Source organism: Schistocerca gregaria, chromosome 11 (genome assembly GCF_023897955.1).
Source record: "Schistocerca gregaria isolate iqSchGreg1 chromosome 11, iqSchGreg1.2, whole genome shotgun sequence".
NCBI classification, from domain to species: Eukaryota; Metazoa; Arthropoda; class Insecta; order Orthoptera; family Acrididae; genus Schistocerca; species Schistocerca gregaria.
The window spans coordinates 59,342,319-59,356,809 of record NC_064930.1 but is presented as its reverse complement, the minus strand read 5'-3'; the positions used below and the strand labels follow the sequence as shown (position 1 = coordinate 59,356,809).

The 14,491-nt window shown below is 43.6% G+C and overlaps 1 long non-coding RNA gene and 2 other non-coding genes across 3 annotated transcripts in view; 2 read left to right on the top strand and 1 right to left on the bottom strand.

The window, feature by feature from the left end:
* LOC126295413 (uncharacterized) overlaps window positions 1-14,491 on the bottom strand; it is a 129,264-nt gene that overhangs the window by 14,566 nt on the left and 100,207 nt on the right. The window lies entirely within an intron of this gene.
* On the top strand, window positions 1,058-1,129 carry Trnad-guc (transfer RNA aspartic acid (anticodon GUC)). The gene has a single exon. It is a non-coding gene; the product is annotated as a tRNA-Asp (tRNA).
* Trnad-guc (transfer RNA aspartic acid (anticodon GUC)) lies at window positions 11,662-11,733 on the top strand. Its single transcript has one exon. It is a non-coding gene; the product is annotated as a tRNA-Asp (tRNA).

The window sequence follows — 14,491 nt, the reverse complement described above, 5'->3', positions numbered from 1 at the left end:
AACAACAATGTAAACAATGGATTGCCAAGGGAGAATCTGCACCAAAAGCGGCGAGGGATTCGCAAGGGATAATCCTCATCGACTATCTGGAAAAGGGTAGAACTATTATAGGTGAATATTATTCATCGTTATTGGACCGTTTGAAAACCGAGCTGCAAGAAAAACGCCGGCGATTCGACCTCGAAAAAGTCCTTTTCCATCACAACAATGCACCAGGACACACCTCAGCAGTTGTGGTCGCAAAGTTAATGGAAATAGGATTCCAACTCGCTTCAAATCCCCCGTATTCTCAAGACTCGGCTCCCTCGGACTAGTATTTGTTCCCCAATTTGGAGAAATTGCTGGAGGGACAAAGATTTTATTCACATGAGGAGGTGATTGCAGCAACTCGGAAGGGATCAGCAAATTAGAACAACGTTGGACGAAATGTACAAGTCTAAAAGGTAACTAAGTTGAAAAATGAAAAATGTTTTCCCCAACACGTAAGTAGTTTTTATTTTTGCACGGACTTTTCTAACGCCCCTCACGGTATTACAAAACTGCAGAGCAATCACGGAAAGCAAATAGATAAAAGGCGACGAAGCAGCTCCGGCTGGCGCGGTGCGCAGCGCGGTAGGATGGCGGGCGGCGACGGCTCGGCGGCCGGTAATCCTCAGCTAGCTGGGGCGCGGGCGGCACACGTGTTCCCAGGCGGGACCTCCTGCACCCGACGGCTGTGAAGAGCGTCTTGGTGCTTTGCCACATTACACCTCTGGCCATGAGCTTTTATTATGCGCAGTATGAGTCGAATCTGAATTTCACAATTGGCAGCCTCCCCTTGTTAGACACTTTGGTAAATATTTTAATTGCTATATACTTATGACAGCGAGAGGCTTGCAGGGTATGGTGGTAGATCAATGAATCATTTCTTTGTAAGCAGGCAGATGTGTTCAGTCGTGATACTCATTAAAATCTCTGCGTTGTACTACTACAGAGCCACCACTAAAAGGAAAACGACGCAACGTATGCCATCAGAGCATGCACAGTAGTACAAGACAAATCTGAGTCACTACGCGCGTCCTCGGTAGTATAGTGGTCAGTATCCCCGCCTGTCACGCGGGAGACCGGGGTTCGATTCCCCGCCGGGGAGATGCTATTTTTATATCGCAGGACTCACTCCAATCTTCAAGGTATGGTCCGAAATAGCATAAACTTTCCGCTGCACAAACGTAAAAATTGTTTCATCTCCCAAAGTAGCATCACAATTTCTCTTCCAATGACGTCGTTATTTATGAATCTGGCCATCCTGCTTTAGTTTGCCTGCGTTGTTTCTTATTTTAACTCTCTTATGACTCTTATGACTGCCATCTGGTTTCTGTACAAATTGTAAATAGTCTTTCGCTCCCTGTATTTTACCCCTGCCACCTTCAGTATTTCAAAGAGAGTATTCCAGTCAGCATTGTCAAAAGCTTTGTCCAAGTCTACAAATGCTAGAAACGTAGGTTTGCCTTTTCGTAATCTTTTTTCGAAGATAAGTCGTAAGGTCTGTATTGCCTCATGTGTTCCAACATTTCTACGGAATCCAAACTGATCCTCCCCAAGGTCGGCATCTACCAGTTTTTCCATTCGTCTGTAAAGAATTCGCGTTAGTATTTTGCAGCCGTGACTTATTAAACTGATAGTTCGGTAATTTTCACATCTGTCAGCACCTGCTTTCTTTGGGATTGGAATTATTATATCCTTCTTGAAGTCTGAAGGTATTTCGCCTGTCTCATACATCTTGCTCACCAGCTGGTAGAGTTTTGTCATGACTGGCTCTCCCAAGGCCGTCAGTAGTTCTAATAGAATGTTGTCTACTCCCGGGGCCTTGTTTCGACTCAGGTCTTTCAGTGCTCTGTCAAACTGTTCACGCAGTATCTTATCTCCCATCTCATCTTCATCTACATCCTCTTCTATTTCCATAATACTGACCTCAAGTACATCGCCCTTGCATAAACCCTATATACTCCTTCCACCTTTCTGCCTTCCCTTCTTTGCTTAGAATTGGGTTTCCATCAGAGCTCTTGATGTTCATACAAGTGATCCTCTTTTCTCCAAAGGTCTCTTTAATTTTCCTGTCGGCAGTATCTATCTTACCCCTAGTGAAATAAGCCTCTACATCCTTACATTTGTCCTCTAGCCATCCCTGCTTAGCCATTTTGCACTTCCTGTCGATCTCATTTTTGAGACGTTTGTATTCCTTTTTGCCTGCTTCATTTACTGCATTTTTATATTTTCTTCTTTTATCAGTTAAATTCAATACTTCTGCTGTTACCCAAGGATTTCTAGCAGCCCTCGTCTTTTTACCTACTTTATCCTCTGCTGCCTTCACTACTTCACCCCTCAGAGCTACCCATTTCTTCTACTGTGTTTCTTTCCCCCATTGCTGTCAATTGTTCCCTAATGATCTCCTTGAAACTCTGTACAACCTCTGGTTCTTTCAGCTTATCCAGATCCCATGTCCTTAAATTCCCACCTTTTTGCCGTTTCTTCAGTTTTAAATTTTCATCTCCCTTCACTATGTGAATAATTTCTTTTATTTCGTCATACATTTCTTCAATTACCTCGTCATCTGCAGAGCTAGTTGGCGTATAAAGTTGTACTACTGTAGTAGGCGTGGGCTTCGTGTCTATCTTGGCCACAATAATGCGTTCACTATGCTGTTTGTAGTAGCTTACCCGCACTCCTATTTTTTTATTCATTATTAAACCTACTCCTGCATTAGCCCTATTTGATTTTGCGTTTATAACCCTGTAGTCACCTGACCAGATGTCTTGTTCGTCCTGCCACCGAACTTCACTAATTCCCACGATATCTAACTTTAACCTATCCATTTCCCTTTTTAAATTTTCTAACCTACCTGCCCAATTAAGGGATCTGACATTTCACGCTCCGATCCGTAGAACGCCAGTTTTCTTTCTCCTGATAACGGCATCCTCTTGAGTAGTCCCTGCCCGGAGATTCGAATGGGGGACTATTTTACCTCCGGAATATTTTACCCAAGAGGACGCCATCGTCATTTAATCATACAGTAAATCTGCATGCCCTCGGGAAAAATTACGGCCGTAGTTTCCCCTTGCTTTCAGCCGTTCGCAGTACCAGCACAGCAAGGCTGTTTTGGTTAATGTTACAAGGCCAGATCAGTCAATCACCCAGACTGTTGCCTCTGCAACTACTGAAGAAGCTGCTGCCCATCTTCAGGAACCACACGTTTGTCTGTCCTTTCAACAGATACCCCTCCGTTGTGGTTGCACCTACGGTACGGCCATCTGTATCGCTGAGGTATGCAAGGCTCCCCACCAACGGCAACGTCCATGGTTCATGGAGGGGGGGGGGGGGGGGCGGGAAAGGGTTACATAACCATTTAGACGTGAGAAACTATCCGCAAGGTGGATTCCGCGATTGCTCACACTTGACCAAAAACGGAATCTTGTGAAGTGTTGCAAGGATGATTTGTAGCTGTTCAGGAAGAATCCGCAGGACTTTTAAGCGTCGTTTCGTCACTGTGTATGAAACATGCATACATTACTGTACTCCTGAGACCAAACAACAATCTAAACAATGGATTGCCAAGGGAGGATCTGCACCAAAAGAGGCGAAGACCATTCCTTCGGGTTATGGCGACTGTCTTTTGGGATTCGCAAGGGATAATCCTCATCGACTATCTGGAAAAGGGTAGAACAATTATAGGTGAATATTATTCATCGTTATTGGACCATTTGAAAACCGAGCTGCAAGAAAAACGGCAGCGATTCGACCTCGAAAATGTCCTTTTCTATCACGACACTGCACCAGCACATACCTCAGCAGTTGTGGTCGCAAAGTTAATGGGAATAGGATTCTAGTTCATTTGAAATCCCCCGTATTGTGCAAACTCGCCCCCTCGGACTAATATTTGGTCCCCAATTTGAAGAAATGGCTTGAGGGACAAAGATTTTATTCACATGAGGATGTGATTGCAGCAATTCGGAAGGGATCGGCAAATTAGAACAGCGCAGACGAAATGTACAAGTCTAAAAGGAGACTATGTCGAAAAATGAAAAAGGTTTACCCCAAACATGTAAGTAGTTTTTATTTTTGCACGGACTTTTCAAACGACCCTCACGGTATTACAAAACTGCAGAGCAATCACGGAAAGCATTTACTTCCACAAAATGTCTACGAGTATGTGTACAGACAGATCTGAAGTGGAACGACCACGTACAATTAATCGCGAGTAAGGCAGATGCCAGACGGAGATTCACCGGGAGAATCCTTAGGAAATGCAGTCTGTGCACAAAGGAACTAGGTTACCAAACACTCGTTCGACCAATACTTGAATCTTGCTTATCATTACGGTATCACTGCTAGACAGGACTGATAGAGGAAACAGAGAAGATCCAAAGAAGAGTAGCACGTTTTGTTTCAGATTCGTTTAGTAAACACGAAAGTGTCACGCAGATGCTCATTCAACTCCAGTGGCAGACTAAAAGAGTGCATCACATTATGGTCTACGGTTAAAGTTTCGACAGTATAAATTCCTAGAAAAGTCGGCCAATACATTCCTTCCTCCTCTTTGCGCAAACTATACGCGACTGGGACAGGAAAAGAGGGGAGGTAATGCTGGTACACAACATATTCAGATTCAGATTCTCTATTGCTCATTCAGCGTTATTATGTGCAATAGTCTTCGTCAGTTTACTTAACCTATTAAATCTATAAAATAAAGTTTTACATATTTAAGTTGATATTGGGCATTTCTAAAAATTCTTCTAATGAATAGAAAGAATTAGTTAACAATAAGTTATGTACATTTTGTTTAAATAATTAGTCAGGCTTGATTGACGCATTCTTAGACAATTTGGTATATATTTTAATTGTCATATACTTATGACAGCGAGAGACTTGCAGGGTATGGTGGTAGATTAATGAATCATCTCTTTGTATGCAGGCAGATGTGTGCAGTCGTGATACACATTAAAATCTCTGTGCTGTGGCACTACAGAGCCACAACTAAAAGGAAATCGACGTTACGTATGCCATCAGAGCATGTTCGAGCGTTGTGAAGTAGTACATAAAAGTCTTTAGATTTGACGCCACTTCTACATCTAAATCTACATTTGTACTCCGCAAGCCACTTAACGGTGTGTGGCGGAGGGCACTTTACGTGCCACTGTCATTACCTCCCTTTTCTGTTCCAGTAGCATATGGTTCGCGGGAAGAACGACTGTCTGAAAGCCACCGTGCGCGCTCGAATCTCTCTAATTTTACATTCGTGATCTCCTCGGGAGGTATAAGTAGGGGGAAGCAATATATTCGATACCTCATCCAGAAACGCACCCTCTCGAAACCTGGACAGCGAGCTACTCCGCGATGCAGAGCGCCTCTCTTGCAGAGTGTCCCACTCGAGTTCGCTAAACATGTCTGTAACGCTATTACGCTTACCAAATAACCCTGTGACGAAACGCGCCGCTCTTCTTTGGATCTTCTCTATCTCCTCCGTCTGTTTTGTAAGCCACCTCCTTTCTTGATGGGCTACATTTGCTAAGGACTCTCCCAATGAATCTCAACCTGGCACCCGCCTTACCAACAATTAATTATAGATCATTCCACCACAAATTTTTCCGCAAGCATACTCCCAGATATTTTACAGAAGTAACTGCTACCAGTGTTTGTTCCGCTGTCATATAATCATACGATAAAGGATCCTTCTTTCTATGTATTCGCAACACATTAAATTTGTCTATCTTAAGAGTCAGTTGCCACTCCCTGCACCAAGTGCCTATCCGCTGCAGATCTTCCTGCATTTCGCTACAATTTTCTAATGCTGCAACTTCTCTGTATACAGCAGCATCATCCGCGAAAAGCCGCATGGAACTTCCGACTCCCAATCACTTCAGCGACTTGCGCCTCGATGGGGGTGAAATGATGATGAGGACAACACAACACCCAGTCCCTGAGCGGAGAAAATCTCCGACCCACCCGGGAATCGAACCTGTGCTCGTACAATTCACATTCTGTCGCGCTGTCCACTCAGCTACCAGAGCCGGACAGGCTGTAGATGAATGGGGTGAATGACAGCTGCAGGGATGGGTACATGCGAATAGGCGTGAAACTGTTGAGCAACTGACCACCCATATAAACTTAGGCGATACCACTGGTATCTCCGCCACGAATGTTCAGCGAATGTTGCAGAGTAAGTCTCTGCAGCAGGTGGGTGGTTCATAGATCTATGCTTTGTTCATCGAAGGCTGGAATTCGCAAGCCAATACTGCACCTGGACGTGAAGTGTGTGGCGTTAGGTAGCCCTTTGAGATGAATCACGTTTGGTGCTCCATTGGACAGTTGGCCGTTGGTGTATACAGCGTGAAATGTCTGAAAGCATACAGTGTGATGTTCTGGGGAATGCTTTCGTGGCATTCCTCGGGTGATCTCGTCATTCTGGAAGGTACAATGGATCAAGTATGCATTTATTCTTGGGGTCCATCTGCACCCCCAAACGCAGTTTGTTTTTCCTCAGCATGAAAGAACCTATCAGCAGGACAATGCAACGTCTCACACAGCTTGCAGTGTATCTGTGTGGTTCAAAGAGCACCAGGGTGAGCTTTCCACACTCATCTGGCCACCAAACGCCCTGTGTTTAAACCCAACCAACTATCAGTTGGATCACTGCAATCGGGCATTCAGACCATGGATCCTCTGCTGAGAAACCTAGCGAAGCTGACCAATCTACTGGAATTGGTATGGTTCCACATGCCTGTCAGCAGCTTCCATAACCCCAGACACTCTCTTCCTGCACATTTCACAACAGTCCAAGCTGCGTTTAGACTGCAATCGGGCCATTCACACCATGGAACCTCAACCAAGAAGCCTAGCGCTGCTGACCAATCCTCTGGAATTGGTATAGTTCCACATGCCTGTCTATAGCTTCCTTAACTTCAGTGACTCTCTACCTGCACGTTTCGCAACGGTCCATGCTGTGTTTAAATCAAATCAGCTATCAGTGGGATCACTGCAATTCGGCCGTTCACACCATGGATACTCAGCTGACTGACCTAGCGCAGCTGACCAATCTACTGGAATTGGCATGGTTGCACATGCCTGTCAGCAGCTTCCATAACCCCAGAGACTCTCTGCCTGCATGTTTCACAATAGTCCATGCTGCAAAATCTCGTTAATCACGCTTTTGACAGGTGGTCAGATTAATGTGACAGGACAGTTATGTGGGTTTCAACCAGTTTTCTAGATCATCCACCAATAGGTCTGAACATTACGACTACTACCCACCACAAGACTGAATGATTCCTGGTGGCGTTCCAGGCATGTGACGTGGTCAGGAAAAAAAAATAGGTGATTCACTTCAGCAGAAAATGGTTGAAATGGCTCTAAGCACTATGGGACTTAACTGCTGAGGTCATCAATCCCCTATAACTTAGAACTACTTACACCTAATTATCCCAAGGACATCACACACATACATGCCCGAGGCAGGATTCGAACCCTGCAGCAGTGCGGTTCCGAACTGAAGCGCCTAGAACCGCTCGGCCACCGTGGCTGGCACTCTAGCAGCAGTACAGGTTCAAATAGGGAAATCCACTTACATACGTCACTTGGTCAGAGGGCAGATTGGGATGCCCCGGCACCTGGAGATACGTATATCAGAAATGGAGTAGCTGGTTTGCAGTTCACATGCCACTGCTGTGAGCGTTCATGGAAAATTCTTGAACATAGTGAACCACAAGCGGGTGAGAAAGTGTTGGATCTCCGTGCCTCCTCACATAATTTGGATCTCTGAGGCTTCCCCACTCAGTCAACAGGATAGGTGGCGATCTGTGGCACATCTGACGGCGAAGTACAGCCCTAGTGCTGGGCGACAAATTATAGCACTCGTGCTGGGACAACTGCTTCGGAACACACCGTTCAGTGCACATTATTGAACCAATACGTGTTTACATGTTCACCCAAAGACAAAAGACATCGTTCGTTACCATTGCAGTGGGGACATGATCATCAAGATTTAATTGAGGACCAGTGCAAACTTGTCACTTAGTTGGATGAATCACGTTGGTGGTCATACGCACTTGCGCCACTATACTCAGATTCGCCACTGTGCAGGCTAATGGCTGATCAAAACATGCGGCCAGTCACGGATACTTTCTGGTTAGGGCAGAACTACTCTTAGGCGACTCCCACCTGAGCCTCCACGGCAGTCGCAGAAATCGAAAGCACAGTGACAGAGCTATGCACTATGTTGATAAAATCTTCTCAGGTTGGTAGCCGAGTGAATGCGTTGCTCTCCAGCAACGTTTCAGCAAGTTTCTTACTTGTCATCTTCAGGCGAAGTGTCGAGTTCACGTTTCGTCCGGATCTTTATAACTTGCTGAAACGTTGCTGGAGAACAAAGGACTCACTCGGCTACCTACCCCAGAAGATTTTATCATCAAGATACGCCGAGAAAGCCTCCATTCTCATAGGCACTAAGTTATTACAATAATAACTAGTATTTCTTATAAAAGTTACCATAAAAATCAACATGGTTGCCGCAAACAGAGATGCTGCGAGAATCAGCTTGCTCTGTTCCTCCATGAGATCCACAGCGCAGAGGTCAACGGCGCTCGGGTTGATGCCGTGTTCCTTGATTTCAGTAAGGAATTTGACACCATTCAGCATTGCCGGTAACGGAAAAATGCATCGGAGCGTACCTGCTATTGGATTCGAGACTTTCTTGCAGATAGAACTCAGCACGTTGCTCTTAACGCAACATAATCGACAGACGTAAAGCTAATATCCGGAGTACCACAGGGAAGTGTGGTAGGAGCGATGCTGTTCACAATATATACATAAATCGTCTAGTAGAAAGCGTCGGGTGCTCTTTAAGGCTATTCGCAGATGATGCAGTTGTTTATACCAAAGTAGCAACGCCAGAAGATAGTAAGAATTTGCAGAACGACCTGCAGAGAATTGATGAATGGTGCAGCCTCTGGCAGTTGACCCTGAACGTAAATAAATGTAACATACTGCGGATACATGGGAAAAGAAAGCCATTAATATGCAGCTACGCTATTGATGACCAACGGCTGGAGACAGCATCTGCCGCAAAATATCTAGGCGTAACTATCCAGAGAGACCTTAAGTGGAAGGACCACATAAAACAGATAGTGGCAAAAGCAGACACCAGACTCAGATTCATCGGAATAATCTTAAGGAAATGTAACTCATCAACGAAAGAGGTGGCTTATAAGGCGCTTGTTCACCCGATTCTTAAGTACTGTTCATCTGTCTGGGATCCCTATCAGGTAGAGCTCATAGATAGAGATCCAACAAAGAGCGGCGCGTTGCGTCACGGGATCGTTTAGCTGGCGAGAGTTGCTAAACAAACTCCACTGGCAGTCGTTACAAGCGAGGCGTTGTACATTAAGGAAGCAGGTACTATTGAAATTCCGGGACAGCAGTTTTCAGGAGGAGTCGGACAACGTATTAGTCCCCCCACAAAAATCTCGTGGATTGACCAAGAGGAGAAAATTCGAGAAATTAGAGCCAGTACAGAGGCTTACCGACAATCACTCTTCCCACGCACTATTCGCGAGTGGAACAGGGTTGGACGGATCAGATATTGGTACCGAAACTACCCTCCGCCACACACCATTAAGTGGCTTGCGGAGTATTACGTAGATTACGGATCACCTGCGTTCCTTCATCTACATCTACATGCACATTCCAGAAGCCATCAAACAGTACTTTCTACCACTCCCAGTTATTCAGCAAAAGAATTAATCACTTTGCAAAGTCCATGCAATGCCTGTGCCTGTTGCATGAAATCTCAAGTCTTATACGGAGCTTGGCTGTACAAGACTTGCTTCTTATTGCGTCATGTGGTTCGCCTCTAATCTTCATACAAGATTTTGACATATGCATCGATATGTCCCTACAGTTTGGCTATGATGCCAATTCCAGTTTTTTATGTTTATTTACAAATATGCTCTCTGATCTGTGACCAAGAACGAGAATTTCTGTTTTCTTGATGCTGACGTCCTTAGATAAGGTAACGAGTTAGAATCTATAAACAAAAAAACAAAAAAAAAGCTATGTCCCACGAAGCAGTTATCCGAATGGTAAGGAAATCGATAGATTTGATGTGATGGACATGTACAACCCAGCAAATGGTTACAATTTCAACAAAAAAGAATGATTTATTCAAGAGAAACAGCTTCCCGAACTGAGCAAGTGAGCCGGCGGAAGTGGTTCAAATGGCTCTGAGCACTATGGGACTTAACTTCTAAGGTCATCAGTCCCCTAGAACTTAGAACTACTTAAACCTAACTAACCTAAGAACATCACACACAGCCATGCCCGAGGCAGGATTCGAACCTGCGACCGTAGGTTCTGGCCATATGGGCACAAATGATGCGAAGCATTCTTGACGCCCTGTGGAGGTTACGACTCCAGAAATCATTAATAAAATCCATGATATGGTGACGGATGAATGTAGTGTGAAGGTGCGTGAGTTTGGTAGTGCTGTGGGAATGTCGAATGAACCGATACATAATATTTTGCATAAACATTTGGACAGGAGAAAATATATATATATATATATATATATATATATATATATATATATATATATATATATCGGCAATAAGTTGCAACATTTATGTATATAATAAGTTGGTGAAAGTGGTTTGTTGTGGAAAAACTAGCGACTTCGAACATCATTATGTTTTCCGCAAACAAAGTTGTATTTCACAAAAGTTATTAATTGTCTTCATAATGTCAACCACGTATAGTTAACGGAAGACGTAGAAACGATATTCCGAAACGAATACGTATAGCGTAAGTCAAACGTTCGAAATAGAATAGAGACCCCACGAACACAATTTTGCTGTGGCAGGTATGAAATATAAACTCTGTTACTCGCTCGTTACACTTGAACGACAGATTGTGAAACGAGCTGCCGCAAACAGCTTAGTTGCCTGCTAACTTCGAAAAAAAGGCAGATGCGGTCCCTAGCGCAACTTATAACATCGTCGAAAATCAATGCGAAAGGGAGAGCTTTGGTACACCCTGTTAAAAAAAAAAAACTGAAAATGGATGCGGTACAATAGGAGAGCGGTCCGGCCTCACCAACATACATAAGCAATTCATATTTGAATTACAAAAAACAAATACTAAAAAAAAATTGCATGGTGCGAGATTCGATCCGGCGACCTTCGGTTTCCGAAACCGAGCGCTTACCCCTGTGCAACGACGCTGTGAGTATGCCAATTGTAGGAGAGTATCTCACTGCAGCCGTTTGTTTTAACTGTCCATTTTCTCGACAACGGCTGAGAAGTGCATCTTCGGGCTTTGCCACTTTACACCTCTGGCCATGAGCTTTTATTATGCACAGTATGAATCGAATATGAATTTCACAATTGGCGGCCTTCCCTTGCTTGAGAATTTGGTATATATTTTAATTGCCATATACTTATGACAGCGAGAGGCTCTCAGGGTATGGTGGTAGATAATGAATCATTTCCTTGTATGCAGGCAGATGTGTGCAGTCGTGATACTCATTAATATCTCTGCGTTGTAGTACTACAGGGCCACCACTAAAAGGAAAACGACGCAACGTATGCCATCAGAGCATACTGAGTAGTACACGAAAGTTCTGACTCCATGTGCGCGTCCTCGGTAGTATAGTGGTCAGTATCCCCGCCTGTCACGCGGGAGACCGGGGTTCGATTCCCCGCCGGGGAGATGCGATTTTTATATCGCAAGACTAAATCCAATCTTGAAGCTATGGTCCGAAATAGCATAAACTTTCCGCTGCACAAACTTAAAAATTGCTTCATCTTCCAAAGTAGCGTCAGAATTTCTATTCCAATGACGTCGTAATTTATGAATCTGGCCATCCTGATTTAGATTGTCTGCCTTGTTTCTCATTTTAACCCTTTCACTGAGCCTTTACTCTCAGCAGCTCCTGCTCTGTGCGCGTTATTTTCACCCGGTGCGTATATATATATGCGATGTAGCAGTCTACCGTTATTATCGAGATAAAAATCGTCGGTGTAAATCGTTTCCTTTTTTTAAATCTTTCGTAATAAATTCTTATTTTGTTCAAAAAAAAAGGTACTTCATTAGGAGTGGCCACATGGGCACAGGTGATGCTGAACGTTCTGGACGCCCTGTAGAGGTCACGACTCCAGAAATCATTGATAAAGTCCGTGATGTGGTGATGGATGGCAGTAGAGTTAAGGTGCGTGACTTTGCTGGTGCTGTGGGAATGTCGAATGAACGGGTTACATAATATTGCGCATAAACATTTCGACATGAAAAAGCTATCCGCAACATGGGTTCCGCAATTGCTCGCACTTGACCGAAAGCGGAATCGTGTGAATTGTTGCAAGGATGGTTGGCAGTTGTTTAGGAAGAATCCACAGGTCTTTAAGCATCGTTGGATGAAACATCCATACATTACTATACTCCTGAGACCAAAGAACAATTGGTTACCAAGCGAGAATCTGCAACAAAAAAGGTGAAGACCATTACTTCAGCTGAAAAGTTTATGGCGACTGTCTTTTGGGATTCGAAAGGGATAATCCTCATCGACTATCTGGAAAAGGGTAAAACTATGACAGGTGCATATTATTGATCGTTACTGTACCATTTGAAAATCGAGCTGCCACAAAAACGCCTGTGATTGGACGGCAAATTTTCATCACGACAATGCACCAGCACATACCTCAGCAGTTATGGTCGCAAAGTTAATGGGAATAGGATTCCAATTCGTTTGAAATCCCCCGTATTTTCCAAACTCGGCCCCTCGGACTAATATTTGTTCCCCAATTTGAAGAAATGGCTTGAGGGACAAAGATTTTATTCACATGAGGAGGTGATTGCAGCAACTCGGAAGGGATCAGCAAATTAGAACAGCGTTGGACGAAATGTACAAGTCAAAAGGAGACTATGTCGAAAAATTCAGATTCAGATTCAGATTCAGATTCTCTATTGCTCATTCAGCGTTATTATATGCAATAGACTTTGTCAGTTCACTAAACCTATTAATTCTATAAAATAAAGTTTTACATATTTAAGTTGATATTGGGCATTTCTAAAAATTCTTCTAATGAATATAACGAATTAGTTACTAAGAAGTTATGTACATTTTGTTTAAATAATTAGTCAGGCTTGATTGACGCATTCTTACAAGGGGAGGCCGCCAATTGTGAAATTCATATTCGATTCATACTGCGCATAATAAAAGCTCATGGCCAGAGGTGTAAAGGTGGCAAAGCACCAAGATGCACTTCTCAGCCGTTGTGGAGAAAATGGACAATTAAAAGAAACCGTTACGGTGAAATAGTCTTTACGATTAATAAATTTCTACAGCGTCGTGGCGCATCGGTAAGCGCTTGAATTTGTAATCCCAATTATATATCAGTTGCAACAATTATGTATATAACAAGTTGGTGAAAGTGGTTTGTTGTGGAACAACTGGCGACTTCGAACATCATTATGTTTTCCGCAAACAAAGTTGTATTTCACAAAGGTTATTAATTGTCTTCATAATGTTAACAACGTATAGTTAACGGAAGATATAGAAACGATATTCCGAAACGAATACGTATAGCGTAACACCTCTGGCCATGAGCTTTTATTATGCGCAGTATGAATCGAATCTGAATTTCACAATTGGCGGCCTTCCCTTGTTAGACAATTTTGCATATATTTTAATTGCCATATACTTATGACAGCGAGAGGCTCGCAGGGTATGGTGGTAGATAATGAATCATTTCCTTGTATGCAGGCAGATGTGTGCAGTCGTGATACACATTAATATCTCTGAGTTGTAGTACCACAGAGCGACTACTAAAAGGAAAACGACGCAACGTATGACATCAGAGCATGCTCAGTAGTAAACGACAATTATAAGTCAATGCGCACGTCCTCGGTAGTATAGTGGTCAGTATCCCCTCCTGTCACGCGGGAGACCGGGGTTCGATTCCCTATCGCAAGACTCACTCCAATCTTCAAGGTATAGTCCGAAATAGCATAAACTTTCCGCTGCACAAACGTAAAAATTGTTTCATCTCCAAAAGTAGCATCACAATTTCTCTTCCAATGACGTCGTTATTTATGAATCTGGCCATCCTGATTTAGTTCGTCTGCGTTGTTTCTCATTTTAACCCTTTCACTGAGCATTTACTCTCAGCAGCTCCCGCCCTGTGCGCGTTATTTTCACCCGGTGCTTACATATATACGACTGTAGCAGTCTACCGTTATTATCGAGATAAAAATTGTCGGTGTAAATCGTTTCCTTTTTTTAAATCTTTCGTAATAAATTCTTATTTTGTTCAAAAAAAAGGTACTTCATTAGGAGTGGCCACATGGGCACAGGTGATGCTGAACGTTCTGGACGCCCTGTGGAGGTTACGACACCAGAAATCATTGATAAAGTCCGTGATACGGTGATGGATGGCAGAAGAGTTAAGGTGCGTGACTTTGCTGGTGCTGT